This window comes from Mustela nivalis (assembly GCF_964662115.1).
Source record: "Mustela nivalis genome assembly, chromosome: 10".
Classification (NCBI taxonomy): Eukaryota; Metazoa; Chordata; class Mammalia; order Carnivora; family Mustelidae; genus Mustela; species Mustela nivalis.
The window spans coordinates 95,749,739-95,774,250 of NC_139029.1; the positions used below are offsets into that span (position 1 = coordinate 95,749,739).

General features: G+C 44.3%; 1 long non-coding RNA gene across 1 annotated transcript; it reads left to right on the top strand.

The window, feature by feature from the left end:
- The first annotated feature begins 98 nt into the window (after positions 1-98).
- Positions 99-20,142, top strand: LOC309841479. The gene is made up of 3 exons (XR_014299151.1): positions 99-208; positions 3,733-3,779; positions 19,423-20,142. It is a non-coding gene; the product is annotated as an uncharacterized lncRNA (long non-coding RNA).
- The last annotated feature ends 4,370 nt before the right edge of the window (positions 20,143-24,512 follow it).

Genomic DNA, 24,512 nt, shown 5'->3' on the forward strand with positions numbered 1-24,512 from the left:
ATTTACATAGCACACGCCCTCTGTGTGGCGTCATAGGAGCACCTCCCTCCGGCGCACAGCCCCGCCCCTGTCCTTGTCCCCTCTTTCCTTCCCACCTCGAAACCGTGCGGCGGCGGGCATGGGGTCTGAACCTCTGGCCTGCGGGGAACCTGTCTGGCAGGCTCTTCATGTCTCTATACCTTTCTTGAAATATAATGCCTTTCGGCGCGTAAAACAAAGCAAAGGGAAGGGGCTCCTTTTAGATCCAGTCAGTTTTAACTTTGTGATCCAGGATTTCAATTTCAATTTCAGTTTGTCCAGAGGCGCCTGGGTGGTGCAGTTAAGCACTGGATTCTTGGTTTCACCTCAAGTCTGGATCTGGGTGGGAATGGTGGAGTCAACCCCGAGTGGACTCGCGGCTCACCGCAGTCTGCTGGGACTGTCTCCGGGTCTACCCCTGTGCTCGGCGCCTTCCACCGTCCCCCTCCCCGCGCATGCGCACGCTCCAATAGATGAATTATTAAAGCTATCCAGTATCCGAAAGCAGCTGAATTTATGAAACTATAGAGACAACAGGTGACTGAAAACCAACGCTTCTGGGTTTTTGTGTTGTTTTGACAGACAGAGCAAGGGAGGGGAACACACGCGGGGAGAGTGGGAGTAGGAGGAGGAGAAGCAGGCTTCCCGCCAAGTACTGAGCTCGATTCCAGGACCCTGAGACCATAACCCGAGCCAAAGGCACACAGACGCCACCCAGGCGCCCCTCACCTTCCGTTTTCACCGCTAGTGGCGCTCCGGCCTGGGAAACCCAACTGAAAGGCTCTTTATTTTAACATTAAAAGTAGATTCTGTTCTGTTGCTCCTGTCACCATGTATTCATTGAAGGATTCTCCTCTGGAGACGGTAAAGCAAGCGGTAAAGGAAGTGTCTCTGGCCAGTCAGGCCAGGAGACGACTCGGTAACAGGGATTAGGTGACAATGGAGCCCAGTGAATGTGAATGCTTGATCCAAGCCCCATTCCTTGAATCCTGGCAGCCAGACGCATTGTCCAGGCGGCAGTGAGGAATACTTCCTGGGGAATCTGACTAGCCTTGTAACAGAAAGGGCATGTCTTCCTCTGTATTGCTTCTATTTCCCTTGCTGCTATGACCTATACCGTCAGAATATTGGCTTGCGTAGCTCTGCTTGTAGGCATCTGACAGCTAAATTTTGCAAAGATTGCTTTTTACCTGACATCCACCTCACCTGAGAAGGTAAGGAAGTAGGTACAGAAATGGCTATGCTATGTTTAAAGATTTACAGGATCAACACGACCAGATTCCTGGACGCAAAGATCAGCTGACCAGGGACAAAAAACTTACAGGATCACACACACACACACACACATCATCCAGTTCTTGACCCCCTCTCGCTTTCCTCTTTGGTAACATAAAAGAAACCTGAATTTCTTGCCAAGAGGAAATAGTTCTTTGGGTTAACAGTCTACCATCTCTGGGGCGCCTGGGTGGCTCAGTGGGTTAAAGCCTCTGCCTTCGGCTTAGGTCATGATCCCAGGGTCCTGGGATTGAGCCCCGCATCGGGCTCTCTGCTCAGCGGGAAGCCTGCTTCCTCTCTCTCTCTGCCTGCCTCTCTTCTTGTGATTTAAAAAAAAAAGAAAAAGAAAAAAAAATGTAAGGCTGATTTTTTGCTTTAGCTACTGCAGTAGGGGAGACACTTCAGTATAAACCTGTGGGTCAGTGATTGGAAAATTACTCACAGAAACTTGGGTTAGACATCAACAGTGAGGGGCTTCTTGCTGGGACTGGGCCTGGAGGGCTGAGGACTAGGACCAATGGAGGAGGGCTGAGAGGGGCCTGAGTAAGGGAAAGCGGATGCTACTTATTCAGAGCTTGCAGCTTGTGGTTTGGCAGAGACTGAAAGGAAGGCAGAGGAGTGGGAGAGCTTTCTAGCAGAAAATGGGAAGGCTTTGTGTGCGCCGTGATTGGAGGCCGATAGCAAGGGTAAACTATAGGCAGGTGTTAACTTTAAAAATAAGTTATTTTCCCAGCAAAAATGGGCTTATTTGGAAACAGCAGAGAATTGCAAATTCACGATATGCATGTTGTGGCAAAACCACAGGCAGGCTGAGTAAACAAAGGAGGGGAATGTCCTCTTATGGAGGAGGAAGAAGTTGGGAGGGGTTGCTTTGAACAAAAATCCACTGGAGAAAAGCAAGAGTTCAGGGTGATGACAGCTTCTCACAGGCTGAGTTGGTGGGGGGTAGTCAGTTTTATGTAGGAGATACAATCCACATTTTTTCCTTTTGGGACCTGTCACTGTGAATTCTTTCCTGTTGAGAATTCTGTTGGGAGTCTCCAACTGACAATGCTTCCTGTGATTGATGCTGGTGGTATGGCTCCCCATTCTGGCCTCTATTTTAGTGAAGTTTCCCTTTATTATTTTTCACACCAACTGAATTTAGGTTGGGGCACACCGCTCATCTGGCTCTCTCCGGTGGATCCCACATGGGAAGCAGGAGCGAGAACTCCGAAAATTGTCAACTACCAAGTCCTGGCATCATGGATGGGTTTCTTAATATGCTCACACTGTTATCACGAAACACGGCAGCCTGGGTGGCTTGAATAATAAAAGCAACTTATTTCTCACAGTTCTGGGTGTTGGAAGTCCCAGATTCAGGCGCCACCAATGTAGGGGTGGCCTAATAGGGCACCCCAAAATATGACACTCTAGCATAAGGATTATTTTGAGCTAAAGACATACTTGAAAAAGAGCAGACTCAAGAAGGGTGCTCTGACCGACCTCCTTCCTACGCAGAGGAAGATAAAGCTCCCCTGTAAAGATGCTCTCCCCTCTACCAGGAGCTAAGAAACATTCTTGTTATCAGAGACAGGAAGTTGAGGCCGAGAGAAATCTCTGCAAATGGACCTTGTTAAATTAACTCTTATCTGTCTTTTGCCCCCTCCTATGTTTTGGTTACTTTTTCAAAATTTCTACTCTTGCTTAATCTAGTGCGCAAGCATGTAGGCCTTAGCACTTTTGGGGTCTTTATTTTTCCTTGACAGCTTCCACATAGTGTAAAATACCTCCGTGCTTTTCTCCTGTCAAAGTCTGTTTTAGGGCACCTGGGTGGCTCAATGGGTTAAAGCCTCTGCCTTCAGCTCGGGTCATGATCTCAGGGTCCTGGGATCGAGTGCGGCATCAGGCTCTCTGCTCAGCAGGGAGCCTGCTTCTCTCTCTCTCTGCCTGCCTCTCTGCCTACTTGTGATCTCTGTCAAATAAATAAATTTAAAAAAAAAATAAATAAAATAAAGTCTGTTTCACAGCCAACTTAATTCTCAGGCCCAGTCAGAGACCCTAAAGGAGACCAGGAAGAGTTTCACCTCTTCTGCAGCTTCCTTCTCAGGCGTTGTCTTGGCTTACATCAGCCCCCATCTCTCCCTGTGTGCTCGCTCACAGGGCCTCCTTTTAGAAAAGGGGGGGGGGGCGGGGACGATGTTGAGGAAAAAATATCCTGGCTTTTAACTTCCCAAGTGTCAATCCAGGTTTAGTAGGGGGTGTGGCCACAGCACAGACCTGTCTTTCTGCAGCTGGAAGAGGATGGAGGGCTATTTCATTATCCAGAACAACTGTGGCCAGAGATTTTACCAATCTTTGCCTAGCAGCTACTGCTTCAGCAGCAGATTCTGTAATAACTTCAAGAAATTAAGAAGTTCCTGATCATCGCCTTATTTACTTTTATCCCTTACCAGGAAGAAGGGATCCGCCAACAGGAGTGAATACCGAATCACAAAAGCCTCCTGGTAGGTCCTCTCTCACAATGTAAATGGCGATTCCACCAATGAGGTGCCTGCCTTCTTTTGCTTATGAAAAGCTGGGGGCAGAATTACGGGGGGGGGGGGTTGTTTTGTGTTGTGTTTTGTTTTTCCCTAGCCTGAAATAAAAGGTTGTTCTAAATTCCCGAGGTTACTCCCACTTAGCAATGGCCTGGGGGGTAAAGATGAAGGTGTTCCTCTTTCCGGGCCAATGCCAGAGTAAAGGAAAAGAAAAGGAGGAGTAAGGGGTTTGTGTTTAGTTCAAGTATGAAGTCTTGATCCATCATCTGGGATGGAAGCAGTGGATCTCCATGTCAGCTGCTTCTCTTCATCAGTCTGATTTGAAGGTCTCCAGCGTCTGTGCTGACTCAAGTGTCAGGTGCAACATTTTTTAGCTGTGTGATGTGGACCTGAGGATCAATGCTTCCTAGTTTTGCAGCAGTGTCTGTGGTCAGGAACACTTGGTAAGGTTCCTCTGCCTGAGGCTCAAGGGCTGTCTTCCTCTGACAACACTTCCAGAATACCCAGTCATCAGGCCAGACAGACAGTGACTGACAGAATCCTTTGAACGCCCATCTCAGAAGGCTTCTTTAACCTGCAGACGACAGCCCTGAGCAAAGACACTACACACTTCCCGTAGCTGCCGCTATTACTGACAAGGGAGAGAATTCCAAAAAGTCTGCAAGGTTTTTGTCAGGGTTTGTATTTGTCCAGGGATGTGGAGAACGTGGAAGGTATAATTCAAGTTGGAAACACACTTTCTAACAGTTTTTCCACTATTGTGAGGACATCAGCCTTGCAGTTTAAGGATAAACCTCAGCCCATCTGGAAAACATATCATACAGTAACAAGAACATATTGATAACCTCTACTACCAGGTGGCAACTGAATGAAGTCCAGCTGCACGTGTTCGAAGGGTCCAGAGGGAGGTCTGAGGCTTCTAGAACAAAGGGAGTTTTCCCAGGGTTATAGACCTGACAGGTCAGACTTTGCTGGTAGACTGTTTCCTGTAACTTTATGTAAAGTATTTCCACCAATGTCTATTTATCATCTGAGTCCATTTAAATGTACTATGGTAGGTTAGAGAGTGCAAAACCCAAAAAATGGGGCTGGTTAGGGAGCCAGGAAGAACCAAGTGACCACCTTGGTTTTCCACAGGCCCCAGCTGTTCCTTTAATTTACAGCCATTCTTTACCCCCCTTAGTTTTTCTGATTCAGGAGCAGACTGCTTGCCATGGGTATAGGACCTTTAAGATGGCAAAAATCTGGCAACAAGGGGCCATTCTTTGCAGGAGCACAATGGACATTATCCAAATGTATCATTATCTTTATAGAAATCTGTTGCTGTTGGCTTGTATGTCAGCCAGCTTGATCACGTATTAAAATTTCTCTCAAGGGACGCCTGGGTGGCTCAGTTGGTTAGGCAGCTGCCTTCGGCTCAGGTCATGATCCCAGCGTCCTGGGATCGAATCCCACATCGGGCTCCTTGCTCAGCAGGGAGCCTGCTTCTCCCTCTGCCTCTGCCTGCCATTCTGTCTGCCTGTGCTCGCTCTCTCCCCCCCCCCTCTGATAAATAAATAAAATCTTTTAAAAAAATTTTTCTCTCAAAAAAATTATTATTATTATTTTTTTAAACAACCCTACAACTTTCTTTTTACGTTCAGATTTTGGGGGTGCCTGGCTGGCTCAGTCAGGGGAGCATGCAGCTCTTGATCTTGGGGTTGTGAGCTTGATCCCCATGTGGGGTAGAATTTACTTAAAAAATTCTGATGTTGTCCTATGTTTTGCTTCTTAAAATTATCAGTCTCACTTTAGTGACTAACACAAAAGTACTTTCTTTTTCCCTCAACAAAAATGTATTTCTATCCCTCCTTCTTTTTCTTACCAAAACCACGTATTTCACTTTTCCTTGTAGAGGGAAACATTTCCCTTATTATTTCCAGTAGTCTTAGTTACTTGTATCAGAATTTTTAACTCTTAGAAACCTTAATGTCTAGTCATAATAAGCTCCTGTGAACTATTACAGCAGTGAGGTAGAAAATTGAAGGGACTCCGTTTTAGAAATTCTAAGTGTCCATCTCTGCTGTTTTTCTGCTAGGCCCCATTTACTCACACTCCATCTTTTGCCCCTGAATCAACCAAAGCAGCTATGTTCCCACTTTGAGGGTGACCAAGGAAATTAAATCATACTCTGAGTTCTGTCCTAGACCCCAAATACCCGTTAACACCTAAGAAGAACACCTAAGAACCAAACATGGTTCAGGGTATTAGCTTCAAACCAACCTCTGCTAACGCTGGCATCAATATCCCTACCTTCCCTAATTTATGCAGTAACACCTACTGTTCCCCTGACACCTTTGATTGGGTCCTACCACACTCTTGAAGAAACACAACCCTAGACCCTCTCCAATATAAACTGCTAGCCTCAAGGAGACTTCCTCTTTCCTTTCCCAGTCTTCCAACTACTTGGTCTGCTATTCTCCACCTGTCACTCACCCTATTTAGGAAACTCTGTTTTTATGTTCTCTGGCTTGTGTTTCATTTCTGTCCTGTGGGAAGTCAAGGACCCTCTTGGCTGGTCCTGTGGGACCCTCCCTGGGTCCTCAGACCCAGTCTGCCTGTATCATGAGCTTCTTTAGATTTGCAAATTTCTGAGTATATTTTATAATTTCTAGAAGCACTTGCCTTTTTAAATTTTCTAGTGTGGCACTAACACACTTAAATATCTTTTAGTTTCTCTGTAATCAGAAGCCAAAATAATGTTTTAATATTCTGTCTATCTGAAAATGAGCTAGGTATTTAATGAATTTAACTTATCATTTAACTAACTTAGCGAAACTATTAAGGTTTCAGATTGCCAAAAAGATTTGGGGAAACTACTAAAGGAGACTAGTAAATTCCAGTGAAATAGAAGTTTTATATTTAACGCTGGTAACTCTAAAGATGTGTCTGTTTTAATTAAGCCATCAACCTTAAACTAGTTTTCTTAAAAAATTAAAAAAAAAGATTTTACTTATTTGACAGACAGAGATCACAAGCAGGCGGGGGTGGAGGGGTGGGGGGGATGAGGAGGTGGGTGGGTGGCAGTAGGCAGCCCGCTGAGCAGGGAGCCCAATGCAGGGCTCCATCCCAGGACCCTGAGACCATTACCTGAGCCGAAGGCAGAGGCTTAACCCACTGAACCACCCAGGCACCCCTTAAACTAGCTTTTATTAATTCTGTATTTTCCCAGATCATACAAATTTAAAAGACACTTGGGTTAGTTTCTTTTCCTTTTTTTTTTTTTTTTTTTTTTTAAATAGAGGAAGTTGGGGAAGGGCAGAGGGAGAGAGAGAATCCATGCCTAGCTTAGAGCTTCATGCGGGGCTTATCTCACAAGACCTGAGCTGCAATCAAGAGCCAGATGCTTATAATAGACTGAGCCACTCAGATGCCCCAGTTTTTCTTTCTTTCTGAGTTTTAGACTGCCCAATCCTTACAAGCACTTGCCTTCAAACCAAATGAATGAAACTCTTTTACAAATTAATTTCAACAATACCATCCAGGAAGAAGAATACTGACATTACAGTACACACACACACACACACACACACACACACACACACGGGTGCAGAGACACTATGGTTACTTTGGGGGGGGTTGCCTTTTTTTTTTTTACTCTGGTTTTTTTTAAGGCCAACAATTTACAAGTCTTTTGGAGATAAACGGGAGATTTGGGGATCAGTAAGGGAATAGGTAAATTCTGAATTGCCTCTAGAGCTAACTTCTGCAAAACTTATGTAAGATCAAGACAGCTCCTGTCACTTTCTGAAAGATTTGGGTTTTAAGTTAAATGACAACTTCGGGGGAGCCACCTATCTAACTACATTATCTGCTTTCTTTCCCTCCGGGTACAGTTTCAATTTTAAGTTTTTCTGGCATTACTGAATAACCCTGCTTGGGTGTAAGCTGGGTCCCCAAAGAAGATGCAAAAGATATCACCTTTCCAAAATCCAAAATCACCCTAACAGCCAAAACAAAACACAAGTTGGACGCCCCAGGCAGACCAAACACCTAGCCCAGTAATGCAGAACGAGACAAACAAGAAGACAATAGCTATCCCAGGGAGAGAAAGGATCAATGTAATGGGCTTGGATCCGAAAAGAAAGGGACAATATGAAATTTTTTTCTCTCTCTCAACTGGGTGCTACAGATAGAAATTCAGAACCGATTCTGGTGAGAGCTTCCACCCTTCACTGGCTTCTGCCAGTTTTTCCAGGATCCCCTGTGCAGGCTCTGGTATTTACCGGAGTTACCCCTTGTCTGGTTAAAGGCGTAATACAGCAGTTTACCAGAGAATCTCTCGTTTTCATCAACTCTGAGAGAGGCCCATATGGGGCCCTCTCTTGAAGGTAGGTATGGAATTGTCTGTAAAGCCATCGGCTTGGGAGGCCTTTTGTTTACAGCTGTGTCGTCTCTTCAGAGTAGAAAAACAATTCACAGGATTAGCGGAATGGGTACTCAGACGATAGAGGGGATCAACAGGAGTTACATCAGAATTATAGTCTTTTAATTTTCCATGAGCCTTTTGCAATGAATCTTTCAATACACTGGAAGGCATCTGGAGGCTTTGGCTCGCCAACGGAAACAAGTATCCCATTCTGTTTAAATTGGAAAACTCTTACTTTTAAATACACTTCTTAACTCATCTTAGGTACTTGCAATGTTCCACATCATGGACACTGTAATTCCAAGTTGTATTTCGAGTAAAACTCTGCCATCTCTGTACTTACTCACAGCTCCTGGCCCCACAAGTTTTTCAACACAAAGCAAGCAGGCTGGCCAGAAGGTGGCGCGCTTGACTCTAGAATTTCAGAATCCAATTACCTAAGCCTCTGTTCCCACAAGACAAGATAAACAAGGGCACCTCAACACAACAGCAGTAACCAAAAGATGTTACTGGCAAAGAGAAGGCCCCGCATACCACCAACAATTCCCAGCATGGACTCAACCAGTAGACTTTGGTACATGGAGAGTGGGCAGGAAATGAGGAAAGGACCAACCAGCAAATCCGAGTAAATTGAAACCATGGACTGGAAATGGGGAAAGGACCCCAACGAGGAACTACAGAGCGGACTGAACCAAGGGCTAAGGACTGCAGCTCTCTCTGAGCCTCCCGTCCGTCTTGTCTACCCCCATTACCCCTGGACCGAGAAGCCAATTAGATCAGTAGCTCCAATGCAGAAAAAGAGGGGAGCTCAAACCAAGAGAATCTTACCAATAGTCCTTAGAAAGAGCAAGACAGACTGAGCTCAGGAGGCACCATGCCTGCTTTTCATTATCCCTGAAAGCCACTAGAAGTTCACTTTTAATTCCTATGCTTAAATCTTAAAAATCTTAAAAATACCAAACCCATGAAATCTGAAGCTCTAATTGGCTTTATTAAATGAGTCACAAATCAGGTAGCATCCCATCTAGCAAGTACAGGGGAACTCTGCTGAGTTTACAGAGAGCAAAGGTTTTTAAAGACTGACACAGAGGGCTTAAAAATAAAAGAAGAAAGGAGTTTGTGAGCCAGAATGCATCGTTTAGGCAAGGTTGCCCTCACAGGAGGAGGGGTGGGGGCCTATCAGTGAAGTTCCTACTACTGACCAACAAATTCCATGTTGACTAGTCAAAGGTGACATTTCTGGGAGGTTGAAACTGCAGTTAGGCTAAGTAGTAAGTGTTTTCTTACTGGGTTGGGGTCTTTGTAAGTGGTACCATTTGGGGCCTGGCTTTCTTTTTAACCTACTGTTGCCAGGTGAATTGGGGAGACACCGGACCCTGAGGCCTCGATCCAGCCAGTCCTAAAGAGAGGGAGAGGAGGAGAGAAAGGGAGAGGGACAGGGAGAGCTAGAGCAAGAGGGAGCTGGATGGCAGGGGGTGGGAGGTGGGGGGGAGTCTTTCACTGATGATCAATATCAACAGGCTTACTACCTTGGGGTGGGAGGCTGGGTTTCCCTTTTTTTCTTCTTCTTCTTCTTTTAATTTGGTCAAGGGTTTCTGTCCTGGCACTGGCCACCTTGGGCCTGTCTGGTTTGATCCAGCTTTTTGTGGAGTGCTGCCCAGACACACCTCTGACCTTCCAGATAGCTGGTGATGGCTTCCTCATTGCTGACCTCCAGCTATCCCGTCAGAACCCAACTGACCGCCTACTCTTTAACAGTATCAAGACCAGACAAATGATCCAGGATGTTGAAGTGGTCTGGGCTGTTGACCAACTCAAAAAGCTACCCTGGTAGAATTACAGAAGGAAGAAACAGGATTAGAGAAATTATGAAAATTTATAAACCTCCACAGAGACTGAAGGCAATTGCGAACTGGTGTGTGCAGGTAGTTGGATGTTCAGAGGGAGAAGATGGAGAAAATCATTTAGGTTCTGACCTTGCATCTCACTCCCATGGCACTGGCTCAATCATTTCTTATTCCTTCAAGAAAGGAATTACTAGCAGCACTTACTCAATTTGCCAATGTGGCGTGCAGTTTGCTGTCTGGGACCCACATAAGCTTTGTTGAGTGAAACAGGTGTAGACACGCCTGATGATCCCTGGGTGTTCTTTTGCCGGCATTCCCTCCTCCAAAACTGCAGGGCTGATGACTGTCATGGCCTACCCCAGTAGGACTTACCCACCCCTAAGTATAAAAATGATCCCCTAAAGAGAAGATTTCCCTTATGGACTATAATGCAACAGTAATGGAAATTATTTTATTGTACATGTTGCTCTACACGTGGGAACTCATTCTTGATTTTACCACAACCACCAAAGACTGAGGCCTACCTCTACCTAGTTCCCCTCATCTCCCTGTGGATTCTTCCCCCCATGTATCCCCCCTTCCTTGTTCCCCTAATTCCTTCCCCTCCACCAGGGTGTCTGCCCAGCCCTGCAATGTCTCTCCGTTTGGGAATTTATTTCTTCATCCCCACTGCATAGTGAGATGTGGCCCAAAGGTCTGTCCAAGTCTAGCATGTGAATCAGTGACCAGATGACTCTGGACTCCAGGGACCACCAGGAGAAAGAATAAAAGTTAACACTGGTTTTAGACCCCAATATGCAATACCTCAAAGACCCATCAGACACACCTACCACCCGAAGGACATAGCCTCTCCAAAGTCCCTGTGCACACTAATTCCTCCATGTCTTCTGCCCTGGAAATAACCAGAGAAGTTTAGTTCCCACTTTCTTTCCCTATTGTGGCAGTTGTTCCCTGAAGGTCGAGACCCCAGGGGGACCTAACTTGCCCGAACACTAGATAGAGAGTTCGAAGTAAAACTTCTGAACACACTGCACTGGCCATACCCTGGTAAGTACCCACAGCTCACAGGCAGGGGGTCGGGGGAGAAAGGCGAGGCACAGCCCTGCAAAAACTCACCTTGGGGCTTCTAGTCCTGTTTCCTTTCCGTCCCTGTTTGGGCGCCACTTGCCGCTTCCTAAAGGCGCAGGGGAGGTAAAGGAAGCACGGCCAGCCCTCAGTTATTTATTAGATACAAGATAACGACCAACAAAGAGATGGAAGACGTAGACCACGAAACTCGTAAGTAAACAAGAAGAAGAGTAGGGTGTGCCCGGTCAGGCAGCTTGAATTTGTGCGAGAGCAAGCGCACTTAAAGGGATTACCTCCACAGCGGGCTTTCTCTGGGGCTAGGGAGACAACGGAAAAGGGAAGCCACGGTATTCCGCCCTGAGCGGGCTGGTGTTCCTGGCTGCTCGGCTTCAAGGACATGTATCATCATCTCCCCTAGCGGCCCGCTGCTAGTACAGGTTTTTCTCAAGGTCATTTTTAAGCCTGCTTGCAGGACCAATACAACTCCTCATTAGTTATATTTTAAGCAGTATATTATCCTGAGGGACGGTTACAATCCCAGGGTCCTGCGATTGAGCGATGGATCAAGCCCTGAAATCAAGCCCGGAAGCGCCCGCACCACCCCCCCCCCACCCGGTCCCCACACTGGACTCCCTCCTCAGCGGGGAGTCTGCTTCTCCATGTGCCGCTGCCCTTTCTCCCTGCTCCTGATCTCACTCTCTCTCAATTAAATAAAATATTTTAGGGGCGCCTGGGTGGCTCAGTGGTTTGGGCTGCTGCCTTTGGCTCGGGTCATGATCTCAGGGTCATGGGATCGAGCCCCGCATCGGGCTCCCTGCTCCGCAGGAAGCCTGCTACCCTCTCTCTCTCTCTCTGCCTGCCTCTCTGCCTACTTGTGATTTCCGTCTTTCAAATAAATAAATAAAATCTTTAAAAAAAATAAAATAAAATATTTTAAAATAAATAAATATCTGCATGTACATATTGATATAAGTAAATAGATAGAAAAATGAATAGGGAAAATAGACAAATGTCCCAGGCAGAAGTATCCCAAATTTATGTAGCTACTACACTAACTGTGGGCTACTCACTTCCCTACCCATGGAAATGGGATAAAAAGTGATTTTACAGTGGAGAAGCCTAACAAACACTGCCTCAGCCAGCTGATCAAGATTAACAACAATAGAGATAAATAATGTAATAGTACATATTGTTAAGAAATAGAGTTCTGGGGTGCCTGGGTGGCTCAGCCGGTTGAGTTTCGGACTCTTGATTTCAACTGGGGTCATGATCTCAGGGTTGTGGGATCCAGCCTTGAGTCCAGCTCTGCCCTTCCCCAGCCCAGCTCCTGAGCTTGCTCGCGAGCGCGCTCTTTCTCTCAAATAAATAAATAAATAAATAAATCTTTGTAAATTATAATATTCAACCAAATAAATTTGAAGATCAAACTGTTTTTTAAAAATGATTCCTGAATCAGGCAGCATTCCAACCAATAAGCACAGCAGAGCTCTGCTGGGCTAAATAAAAGGAGGGTTTTTTTTTTTTTTTTTTAAGATTTACTTATTTGAGAGAGAGAGAGAGGGAACAGGGTGGGCAGGGGCAGAGAGAGAGAGAACCCTAAGCCAACTCCACGCTCCGAATACTGGGCACCGAGACCCACGTGGTGCTGGATTCCAGGACGCTGAGATCAGGACCTGAGCCAAAACCAAGAGTCGGACACTCAACCAACTATACCATCTGGCTGACTCCAAAAGGAGGTTTTTAAAGGCAAAGAGAAGACTTTAAGGAAAAAAGAAGAAGAAAGAAAGACAAGACCACGGTACTTATCAGTAGGGAATATGTTATTCAGGCAAGGTTGCCCTCCTAGGGTGAGAGGAAGGAGTGTACCAGTAAAGTCCCTAGTACTGACCAAGAAATTCCATGTTGACTGGTTAAAGGTTACATTTCTGGGAGGCTGAAACTGCAGTTTAGGTTAGGTATGAAGTTTTGGTTTACTTTCTTGGGGTTTAACCTAAATGATGCTATTTTGAGCCTGTGGTTTTCTTTTTAACAAGACCCATGATGCAAAGTGGTGAGAATGGTACTTTACCTCCCAAAACCCATAACCCCTGATTGTGAGAAATACATCAGACAAATCCCAGTTGAGGGAGTCTACAAAGTCCGTGACCTGTACTCCTGAGAATTTTTTTTTTTAAAGATCTTTTTATTTATTTAACAGAGAGAGATCACAAGTAGGCAGAGAGACAGGCAGAGAGAGAGGAGGAAGCAGGCTCCCTGCTGAGCAAAGAGCCCGATGCAGGGCTTGATCCCAGGACCCTGGGATCATGACCTGAGCTGAAGGCAGAGGCTTTAACCCACTGAGCCACCCAGGTGCCCCTACTCCTGAGAATTTTCAAGATCATTAATAAGAAGGGAAATCTGAGAGACTGTGACAGTCAAGAAGAGCATAAGGAGAATATAATGGGATATTCTGGGTAGAATCCTGGAATAAGAAAAGGTCATTATGTAAAAACTAAGGAAATCTGAATAAAATATGAACTTTAGTTAATAATAATGTATTCGTTCAATTATGACAAACATACCACTCTAATGTAAAATGCAAATTGTAGGGGAAACTGAAGGCACGGTATATGGGAATCTTCTGTACTATCTTCTCAACTTTTCTATAAATCTAAATCTATTCTTTTTTTTTTATTAAAGATTTTTATTTATTTATTTGACAGAGAGAGATCACAAGTAGGCAGAGAGGCAGACGACAGAGAGATAGAGAGGAGGAAGCAGGCTCCCCGCTGAGCAGAGAGCCCGATGTGGGACTCGATCCCAGGACCCTGAGATCATGACCTGAGCCGAAGGCAGAGGCTTTAACCCACTGAGCCACCCAGGCGCCCAATCTAAATCTATTCTAATATAAAAAGTTTACATAAGGGTGCCTGGGTGGCTCAGTGGGTTAAGCAACTGCCTTCAGCTCAGGTCATGATCCCAGAGTACCGGGACTAGGTCCCCCATCATCAGGCTCCCAGCTCCACGGGGAGTCTGCTTCTCCCTCTGACCTTCTCCTTGCTCATGCTCTCTCTCTCAAATATATAAATAAAGTCTTTAAAAAAAGAAAGTTTATGAAAAAAGTAAAAAAAATGCCAAGCCAATTATAAAAGTGGACAAAACACTTGGAATCTCTTCACAAAAGATTTCTTTAGGACCAAGAGGCATAAGAAAGAATTCTCAGTATCATCCACCACTCCTTAGAAACCCAAATTTAAAATGCCCTGATATACCATTGCATGCCTATCAAAATGGCTAAAAAAATTTTTTTAAAAGATTTTATTTATTCATTTCACAGAGATCACAAGTAGGCAGAGAGGCAGCAGAGAGAGAGGAAGGGAAGCAGGCTCCCCACTGAGCAGAGAGCCCAACGCGGCCAATCCCAGGACCCCGAGATCACGACCTGAGCCAAAGGCAGAGGCTTTAACCCACTGAGCCACCCAGGCGCCGCCCCAGAATGGCTAAAATTTGACAGAGAACACTCATGGTGACAAAAATGTGCAGCCAATTTATCTATTGTTGCTGGTAAGAGTAAAATAGTACAACCATCCTGGGAAACTGATAGATTCTAATAAAGTTAAAAATATATATATCCAGGGGCGCCTGGGTGGCACAGTCAGTTAAACAATGACTTGGTTTTGGCTCAGGTTGTGATCTCTAGGTTGTGACATCAGGCTCATGAGATCGAGCCCCATGTCGAACCCCATGTCGGCTCTGTGCCGGGCACAGAGTCTGCCTGGGATTCTCCCTCCTCTTCCTCTGCCATTCCCCGATGCCCGGGCTCACTCACTCTCTCTCTCTCTCTCTAATAAATAAATAAATAAATAAATCTTTAAAAATATATATCGATATCCCATGAAATGAAATTCAACCTAGTAAATATGAAGACCTAATTGGCTTTTTTAGGACATTCATAAATCAGGCAGCATTCCATGTAGCAAGCAGAGATGCTCCAAGGAGACGCATTTTGAGCCTTGGAAGGTTTTTTGTTTTTGTTTTGTTTTTGTTTTTTTAGAAAGGAAGGTTTTCATAGGAAGGAGGGTAGGGCAAGGAAGCTATTAGCCAAAGAAAAAGTGGTTGAATATTTTTTAAGGACACAGAGAATACTATACATTCTTATCAGTAAAATTTTTCTATCTCTCTAGGGATAGAGGCCAAGCTATTCATTCAGGTATCTCATGAGTATGGTTTGTTCTGGCACAAATCAACAGTCAGTCAGGTTTGTAGAGTCAGACGATGGTTTCTTGCAGGGTAGGGGCAAAAAGATACGGCTTGACCATCTGCAATGAGGGTCACAAGAAAAAATAATATGTTAACCCAGGGGCTACAATTTATTCCTGATAACAGGCCATTGTAAGAAGAACTTAGATAAAGTCAGTAAGGTATTTTGGCTACTATATGGGTTTCAGGCAGGATAGAGGAATGAACAAGTAAGAGATTCAGTCTGTACAGCAAATAACCTATGAAAGCAGTGAGTTTTTCGATATTACAGGGTTTTACCACCAACTAAGGAGTTTTACTTACTGGGTAATATGGGTAATATTGCAACCAGAGTTAGCATACTTATTAGGACAAGTAACAGCCCCAATACCTCAATCCAACAGTCCTTCATGATTAATTCCCCAAAAAATCTGAAGGGTGTTTTCCAAGCTAAAATGCCAAGTATAAGCCCATTCGTGGAATTCTTCATTTCCTGCAGAGAAGTCCACAAGGAGTATAAGGACACGTTACAAATACTGCCATATTACTTCATAGAGAAATAGACAAAGGAGGTTCCCCAATAAAATGATTACGAAGTGTTATAAAGAAAATAACAAGTTATTGGTTAAAAAAAAAAAGGAAAGAAAGATACTGTACCAGTTAATTGTGCTTCGTTGGTGGTCCTAGAAATACAGCTAGCTCCTCTCATATTGTTTCATGAGATTTCTAAGTTTATCAGCTGCCCAGTGGGTCAGCTGATGATGAGTCATTTTCATGAGGGGTCTTTTCATGGACTGTGGCAAGATAGGTTTCTTGTTTGGGCTGTACCATAAATTAGTCAGTGGACTGAAACTACAACTGTGGTCAGCCCAATAAGGTTTTTCTTTGTGGGATGTCCTAGATTGAACATACCTTATACTGGTATAAGGACTTTCAGATTTTCCTTCAGGAGATAATTGCCTTGGTTTTGATCAATTCTAAGGCCGGGGTCTTTGCTGCTTAATCAGCCAAAAATTTGTCTTTGCTTCTCCTGAGTCTAATTTTGAATGTCCAAGAACTTTGAAAATGGCCAAGGGTTGGAGGCACCTGGGTGGCTCAGAGGGTTAAGCCTCTGCCTTCAGCTCAGGTCATGATCACAGGGTCCTGGGATGGAGTCCTGGGATCGAGCCCGGCATCGGGCTCTCTGCTCAGCGAGGAGCCTGTTTCCCTCTCTCTCTCTCTGCCTGCCTGCTCGTGATCTCTCTCTGTCAAATAAATAAATAAAATCCTTTAAAAAAACGAAAAGAAAGAAAGAAAATGGCCAAGGTGGATGCAAGTTTTTCAAAAATACCAAAAGGTTTTAGATACCAGACTAAGTAGGATCACAGATTGTGAATCAATACTTAATTATGTATTTGACCACAGTAACAATAAAAGATTTTAAAAGCCAATACCAGGAGGTTACATAGTTGAGCAAAACCCATAAAAGACCTGATAAAGCACAGAAAATTATTTTGATAAAACATGAAATCTTTGCTTTCCTTTATAAATCTCCTCTCAGGTTGAAGACCAATAATATAGGAAAATGGGGCACCAGGGTGGCTCAGTGGGTTAGGCCTCTGCCTTCAGCTCAGGTCATGATCCCCCAGTCCTGGGGTCGAGCCCTACATCGAGCCCTACATCAGGGATGGCGGGGGTGGGGAGTGTCTCTGCTCAGCAGGGAGCCCGCTTCCCCCTCTCTCTGCCTGCCTCTCTGCCTACTTGTGGTATCTCTCCCTCTCTCTCCTTCTCTGTCAAATAAATAAAATATATTTTTTAAAAAGTACAGGAAATCTTTGTCCTTTTAGCAAATGAAAGGATATTAAGTTTCTGTTTTATATAAGTAAATTACAATATGAAACCCATTCTTTTTTTTTTCTTGAAATCCATTAATTTTTATAGGTTCATCCTGACATTGTTCTGCTAGACTGGGAATGACAGAACAAGGAGGCACAACGGGATTCCCATATTGCTGAAGAGGGTTGCTCTGAGTAGGCAGAATAAAGACTTAAAAGATTGAACAGGTTCCCAACAGACGGCAGAGGGTATCAATATCAAAGAAGCCATCACCAGAATCCCGGCCTTGCAAGTAGTTTTAAAACATGGGGGAGGTTCTTTTTTTTTCTTCCATTTTAAAACTTATCTTTTTATTATAAAAACGTATGTTCGTTATAGAAAATCTGGAAACTATAGATAAGGAAAAAAACAAATAGTTATAATCTTATCACCCGAAGAGATAACCACTGTCACCATTTTAACATTCTCTTCCTTACACACTACATATACCCACACATGTGTGCACACATGCACAGACATCATTTCAAATAATTAAGGTCAAAATAGTCATCCAGTTTTTAAAATGTGTTCCACTCAGCAATAAATGGTGATTTTAATTAATTCTTACCAGTTTCAATAGTTTACCATTGATTTTCTTGCATTTATAGACCTATTACATAAAATATTTTGACCTCATTTTTGCAAATATTTATACTGCTGATCTTGTTTTCCCACCTAATTGCATCGACTTTCCAGAACAATGATAATTAATTGTGATAAAATATGCTTATTGCATTTCAACTTTACTGGAACTGTATGTACCTATGTGTATAAGTGGATATGTGCACGTGTGCGTGGTGTATGTGCAGCAGCACTGATGGTATTGCATGAAAGGGGTCCTGAGAGTCTGTGATTAGTTCATAGGGTAGGATAAGCAACCATCAGTAAAGACTAGGGGATTGAATAAATTCAGAACAGACAATTGTTCCAGTTTTAGGGAGGGAAAGAAAGGATTAAAGGTGAAGGATAACTAAAGCCTGACTCATCAATACTTCTAAGACCCTAGTCGCTGGTGGAAATTCATGTGTATGCCCTTTATTGGAGAGAGGTGGGTGAGCCTGGATCTAGACAGGGAACAAACCATTTAGAATCCCTTTCATTGTACTGGGGCAACAACACTGGAAAGCTGGATCTGTGCAGTAGCTAAATCGAGCGAAGGTTGGTAGCACAGCGGGGCTTTTGCACCCAGCAGAATACCCAGGAGGGAGGTCCAAGACTGGTGAAGAGGCCAGGCTAATCCTAAAGCTCCCAAGAAGAGAAAGCGGTCCTCTAGCACAGCTGTGTAACCAAACAAGGAAGAAAGGACACGTAAAGATTCCTTGCTCCGGATGCCACTGGTTCACTGAAGTGTGATGTAAAGCTATGTCAGGCAGCATTCATGCTTAAGATTGAAAAAGGAGAAGTTCTTTCAAACAAAGGTTGCTGCCTGGCTATAAATCATAAAAGACAAGGCAACAAAGTATGAATCCACCAAAGAGCGGCTGCAGCCTGGCTTTGAGGAGTGACCACTGTGCATGTACAGGACAGAAAGGATGACTGCTCCCATATTGGCCTTTTCTACTGGCCACACAGAACCTTCGTCGTTCAGTTTACTGCGGTATAAAAACAGCGGCTTTCAAACATGTTGCATCATTTCACAGCAAGAAATAGTCTGTGTATTATGTCTCAGCGCATACACATATAAAACCATATAAGTAACTGAAGTAAAAGTTTAACAAACTGCCATGTATTGCTTATTTTCCGTATATGCCAGGCATGTACTCTCCTTTCTACTTTTTAAGTAAATTTTTTTCTTTTTTATTCATATATGGATAAATACCCCTATAATAAAATCTATAAATTACAGATAAAATTGAAGATACATATATCATCCATTCAACTACATAAGCAGATAGAGATAATAGTTGTATTTTCTACTCAAATAAACGTTCATCAGAACTCATCAATGGTCTATGACCGCAGTTTGAAACATACCAGAATTTACCACAAATCCTTCCACAGTAGGAGAAAACTCTTAGGAAAGTTCATGGATTCTTCCTCTTCCAAAGGCACACCTGTTCCCTTGTGTGCATTCTCTCAGCATCAGTGCACATGGCATATGCAGAGTTCATGTATGCTTACTATTCTAAGTGTTTTGACATTTTTCTCTTTGACTCATTTGTATTTTTAGCTCCTTTTCCAACCTTTTTAACCACTTGTAATCTTTGCTTTTTAGGGACTATTAAGAGGCAGGCAACTAACCCTCCTATACTGTTGGTGGGAATGCAAGCTGGTGCAACCACTCTGGAAAACAGCATGGAGGTTCCTCAAAAAGTTGAAAACAGAGCTACCCTACAACCCAGCAATTGCACTACTGGGTATTTACCCTAAAGATACAAATGTAGTGATCCGAAGGGGCATGTGCATCCGAATGTTTATAGCAGCAATGTCCACAATAGCCAAACTATGGAAAGAACCTAGATGTCCATCAACAGATAAATGGATAAAGAAGATGTGGTGTATGTATGTACACACACACACACACACACACACACACACACACACAAAATGGAATACTATGCAGCCGTCAAAAGAAATGAAATCTTGCCATTTGCCACAACGTGGATGGAACTAGAGGGTATTGTGCTTAGTGAAATAAGTCAATCAGAGAAAGACAATTATCATATGATCTCCCTGATACGAGGAAGTGGAGATGCAACGTGGGGGTTGTGGGGGATAGCAAAAGGATAAATGAAACAAGATGGGATCATCTCACAAAACAAACTGAGGGTTGCCAGGGGCAGGGGGTTAGGGAGAGGGTGGTGGGGTTATGGACTTTGGGGAAGGTATGTGCTATGGTGAGTGCTGTGAAGTGTGTAAACCTGGCGATTCACAGACCTGTACCCCTGGGGCTAATAATACATTACATGTTAATAAAAAATTAAATTAAAAAAAAGAGGCAGGCAACTGTCTATTATAAATTAGCATCCTGTAGTACATTAGCAAACTTATAAAAACATTTCAAAATTTTTAGAGATATATTCTTATAATAATTTTTTGGTAAAAATTAAAAAGCTCAAGCTCAAGAGAATAGATGGATCCAAATTATGTTTCTAGCAGATGGACTAATTTAAGGTTTCCTGCTCAGATGACCAAAGTCTTTTATTAAAATTTTATTATTATTATTATTTGCATTCCATGTAAGGAAAGTTTCAGAGGTGTTTTGGATTTACTTTGTCCTTTGTATACTATCCAAAGAATGCTTGGAATCCTCTTTTTTAAGGGTGCCCCCAAAGGTTTCCTGGAGTGGTCACTGCAATTTTAAATGATCCAACAGTTGTTGTAAAACACTGGGCATCACAAGTTTTGCAATTAATGTTTATCTTTTTTGGAAATGATTTAGATATTCAATGAATATCCACTATTTAGTCTAGTCATATTTATTTAAATTATTTGTTTTTAACAATTATACTTGGATTAGACATTAAACAGTTAATCACCTTCCTTCCTTTCTTTCTTTCTCTTTCTTTCTTTCTTTCTTTCTTTCTTTCTTTCTTTCTTTCTTTCTTTCTTTCTTTCTTTCTTTCTTTCTTTCTTTAGTAGGGTCCACGCCCAGCTTGGAGCCCAATGTATGGCTTGAACTCACACCCTGAGCTCAAGACCTGAGCTGAGATCAAGAGTCAGAAGCTTAACTGACTGAGCCACCCAGGGCCCGAATTAATCATTTTATTTCTTTCATTCACGAATTTTGTAACACAGAGATAACACAAGCTTATTTGACTAGTAAACCCAAGTAGAAGAAGTTGTTTATCTGCATTATATTTAATGCGGATAACTGAAGATGCTCTTGTTTTTATTAAATCAACAAACTTGAATTATCTTTTGTTTACCGAAGATTATCCTAAATTATATGAACTTGAAAACATTTGGGTTAGCCTTCATGCTATTACTGAGAACTTTAGGAATACTTAATTTATAAACACTTAATTTTCCCTAAGCCAATTAAGCAGAACTTTTAAAATTAATTTTGGCGATACCATCCTAAGGTAGCAACATACCATATCTGTAACATACATATATGGACACAAACACAGAGATCTTATAGTTTTGTTTTGTTTTAATTTTAGCTATGTCTCAGGGGAAAGCTCAAGCTCAAGAGAATAGATGGATCCAAATTATGTTTCTAGCAGATGGACTAATTTAAGGTTTCCTGCTCAGATGACCAAAGTCTTTTATTAAAATTTTATTATTATTATTATTTGCATTCCATGTAAGGAAAGTTTCAGAGGTGTTTTGGATTTACTTTGTCCTTTGTATACTATCCAAAGAATGCTTGGAATCCTCTTTTTTAAGGGTGCCCCCAAAGGTTTCCTGGAGTGGTCACTGCAATTTTAAATGATCCAACAGTTGTTGTAAAACACTGGGCATCACAAGTTTTGCAAGCCTTTTAAAACAAAAGAGTACTCCTCAATAGTGAAAACCCTGCAGTGGCATAATGAGCATCTCTCTCTCTGAGCAGCCATGCACCCGATCCCTAAGAAAGACAACCACCCCAACCGAAAGCAGAGAGGTTGGTACTTTGAAGTGAAAGGCTCTTCATATTCTGTCCCTGAGCACAGAAGTCTCCTATGGCTACTGCAGCTGCTTCCAGGAGCCACTGGCCCTGCTGTGAAGTCACTTCAGGTCCTGCTTCTCACAGCAGGCATGCAACCTAAAGGTGTCAGGAGGCAATGATTAATAAGACTGTTTATTTGGGATCAAAGAACTGCACATACTTGAATAACAACCTAAAGAGTTGCTTAGCGAACCCCCCCCCCCTTTTTTTTAAACTTTCCCAGGTAGAGTCCAAGTGGCACGGAGTACAGAGTCCAATAGGAGGCTTCTTGAACTCAAGACTTTGAGATCCTAGATCTGACACTTAAACCCACCAAGCCGCCAGAGCGACCCTAGCAGACTTTCCACTGGGGTTGATGGCAGAAAGCTAATCTTGACTGTGATTGATTGCTAAGGTTATCACTAAGCAAAGTCTCTTCCTGTGGCAAGTTACATATTTTCGGGCTCAGTCCTTGTAATATTTGGGGTTTGGCTCAACTCAAAAATTCCTGATTCTACCCAGTGGAGGCGTGCACAAAAGCCCATCTCCTTAATGGCTTCCTGGCTCCATTTTATTTTATTTATTCTCTTTTTATTATTATTATTTTTTTTAAGATTTTATCTATTCGTTCCACAGAGGGAGAGAAAGAGATCACAAATAGGCAGAGAGGCCGGCAGAGAGAGAGGGGGGGAAGCAGGCTCCCCACCAAGCAGAGAGCCCGATGCTCGATTCCAGGATTCCAGGACCATGAGATCACGACCCCAGCCAAAGGCAGGGGCTTAACTAAGCTGTGCCACCAAGGCGCGCCCCCCCCCCCGCCCCGCCGGCTTCATTTTAAAACCCCTTCACGCAAGAGGCCCCATTTCATTCGATCTTTCAGATTCTTTTCTAACAACTGGAAAGGAACTCTAAATTTTTGGACTAATATAAATTTTCCGTAATTTGATCGAGATACCAGTTACTTTTAGCAAAACTCACTGGGCTGTGCACTTCAGATTTGTGCACTCTATGTTCAGTCATTTACTGTTCGAAGAAAAAAATGTTAAGATTTCATTTATTCGTTGGATTTTATTTAAAGTATCCAGCTAAAGTGCGAAGTCTCATTTCATTTCGTCCCTATTTTGGTCTAAAAAGGCCCTACTGATGTTTGAAAGACCTCAACCAGAAAAATCTAAAAAATGATTTTTAGAAAGATATCAAAGGTATCTTTGGTGACTCCTCCTTCACCTCCTTCCAGACGTGGGGCAGTCCGGCATTTCGAGATGCCTGCAAGTCCAGCGCGCACCGGGAGGTTTCCCCTTTTCTCAGCGCAGGGCGCGGGGGTCTCGGGAAACCGTGCTCTTGAGCCGCTGGTAAGCGGCGCAACTCTGCAGAATTTTAACACTCGCCACAACCTCACCAGACTCTGCTTCGAGGCGATTGCAGCCGAGTGCAACGCAGAGTACTGAGCACTGTACGATGACAGAGAGCCATGGGCCGCCTGGCAACCGCTGTGTTCTAAGTCGTTCTAACAGCCTCGATGATATTTTGCTGCTCCCCGCCCCCCCCCCCCCACCACCCTTTTTAAACAGAGCTACGGGTCTACGCGGTTTTCCTTCTTTCGGGTTCTCTTTTTCCTTCCTTCCTCATCCGGCTAGGATAAAAGAAGCATTCTCGTCTCTCCAGGATCGGGCCCTCACCGCTGCCCAGGTCGCCTAGGAAGTCTCAATGCCTCCGGACGTGCCTCCGCAGCTTCTCGCCCCCCGCCCCCGCCCCAAGGCGCTAGCCTTTCTCCCCGCGCCTTCCGCAGCAGGCGCCCACGCCCGCCCCCACGGAAAGCCCGTGGCACGTGTGGGGCGGGGCTGGGCCCGCGCGGACTAAGCGCGCGGACTGCCCGCCCTACGTAGGCCCTTTCTGGGGCGTCCGCTGGGGATGCCGCACCATGAACTGTTAGAAGTTTGAGGAGTTTGGAAAAAAGGAAATTTCCATTTGAAAAGTTTTTCAGGGGGCGCCTGGGTGGCTCAGTGGATTAAGCCGCTGCCTTCAGCTCAGGTCATGATCTCACAGTCCTGGAATCGAGCCCCGCATGGGGCTCTCTGCTCAGCAGGGAGTCCGCTCCTCTCTCTCTCTCTCCGCCTGCCTCTCTGTCTACTTGTGATCTCTCTCTGTCAAATAACTAAATAAAATCTTAAAAACAAAAAAAAAAAAAGAAAAAGAAAAGTTTTTCAGGATTTCCATTCACGAAGGGCCTAAGAGCTAAAGACGACAGTGGAATCTGACAAGTTCCAGGAGAGCGTCCTGGTGCGTGAGTGACCCCCAGTCTCGGCGTGGGGACGTTAGAGCGACCATCACCACGACCGCTGCCCGCGCAGAGCTTGCCTGCTGGGCACGGGAAACCGAAGGCGGCAGCGGAAGCGCCCCCATCCCCCGCCCCGAAGGCATCCCCGAATGTGGACAAATGCTCTCCTTCTGACCACTTGTATTCCTCCTACCCCCTCCAGCCCGCACAGCGGTCCTGGTGCAGGTCCCCCGCACCCCTGAGGACAGGTGGCGACGAAGGGCGGTCTGGTGAAGGCGGAGAAACGGCAAGTGCCATCAGGCGAGCCCACCGACTTGCACCGTCCCGCGGAGCCCACTCGCCTCAGACCACGAGGACCCTAGCGTTTAAGGCGGGTGGAGAGCAAAGGGGGAGAGGCCGTTGGGGTGCCCTTTTGTCTTCAGAATCGCCCGGCGCCGAGGTTTCCCGTGATGAG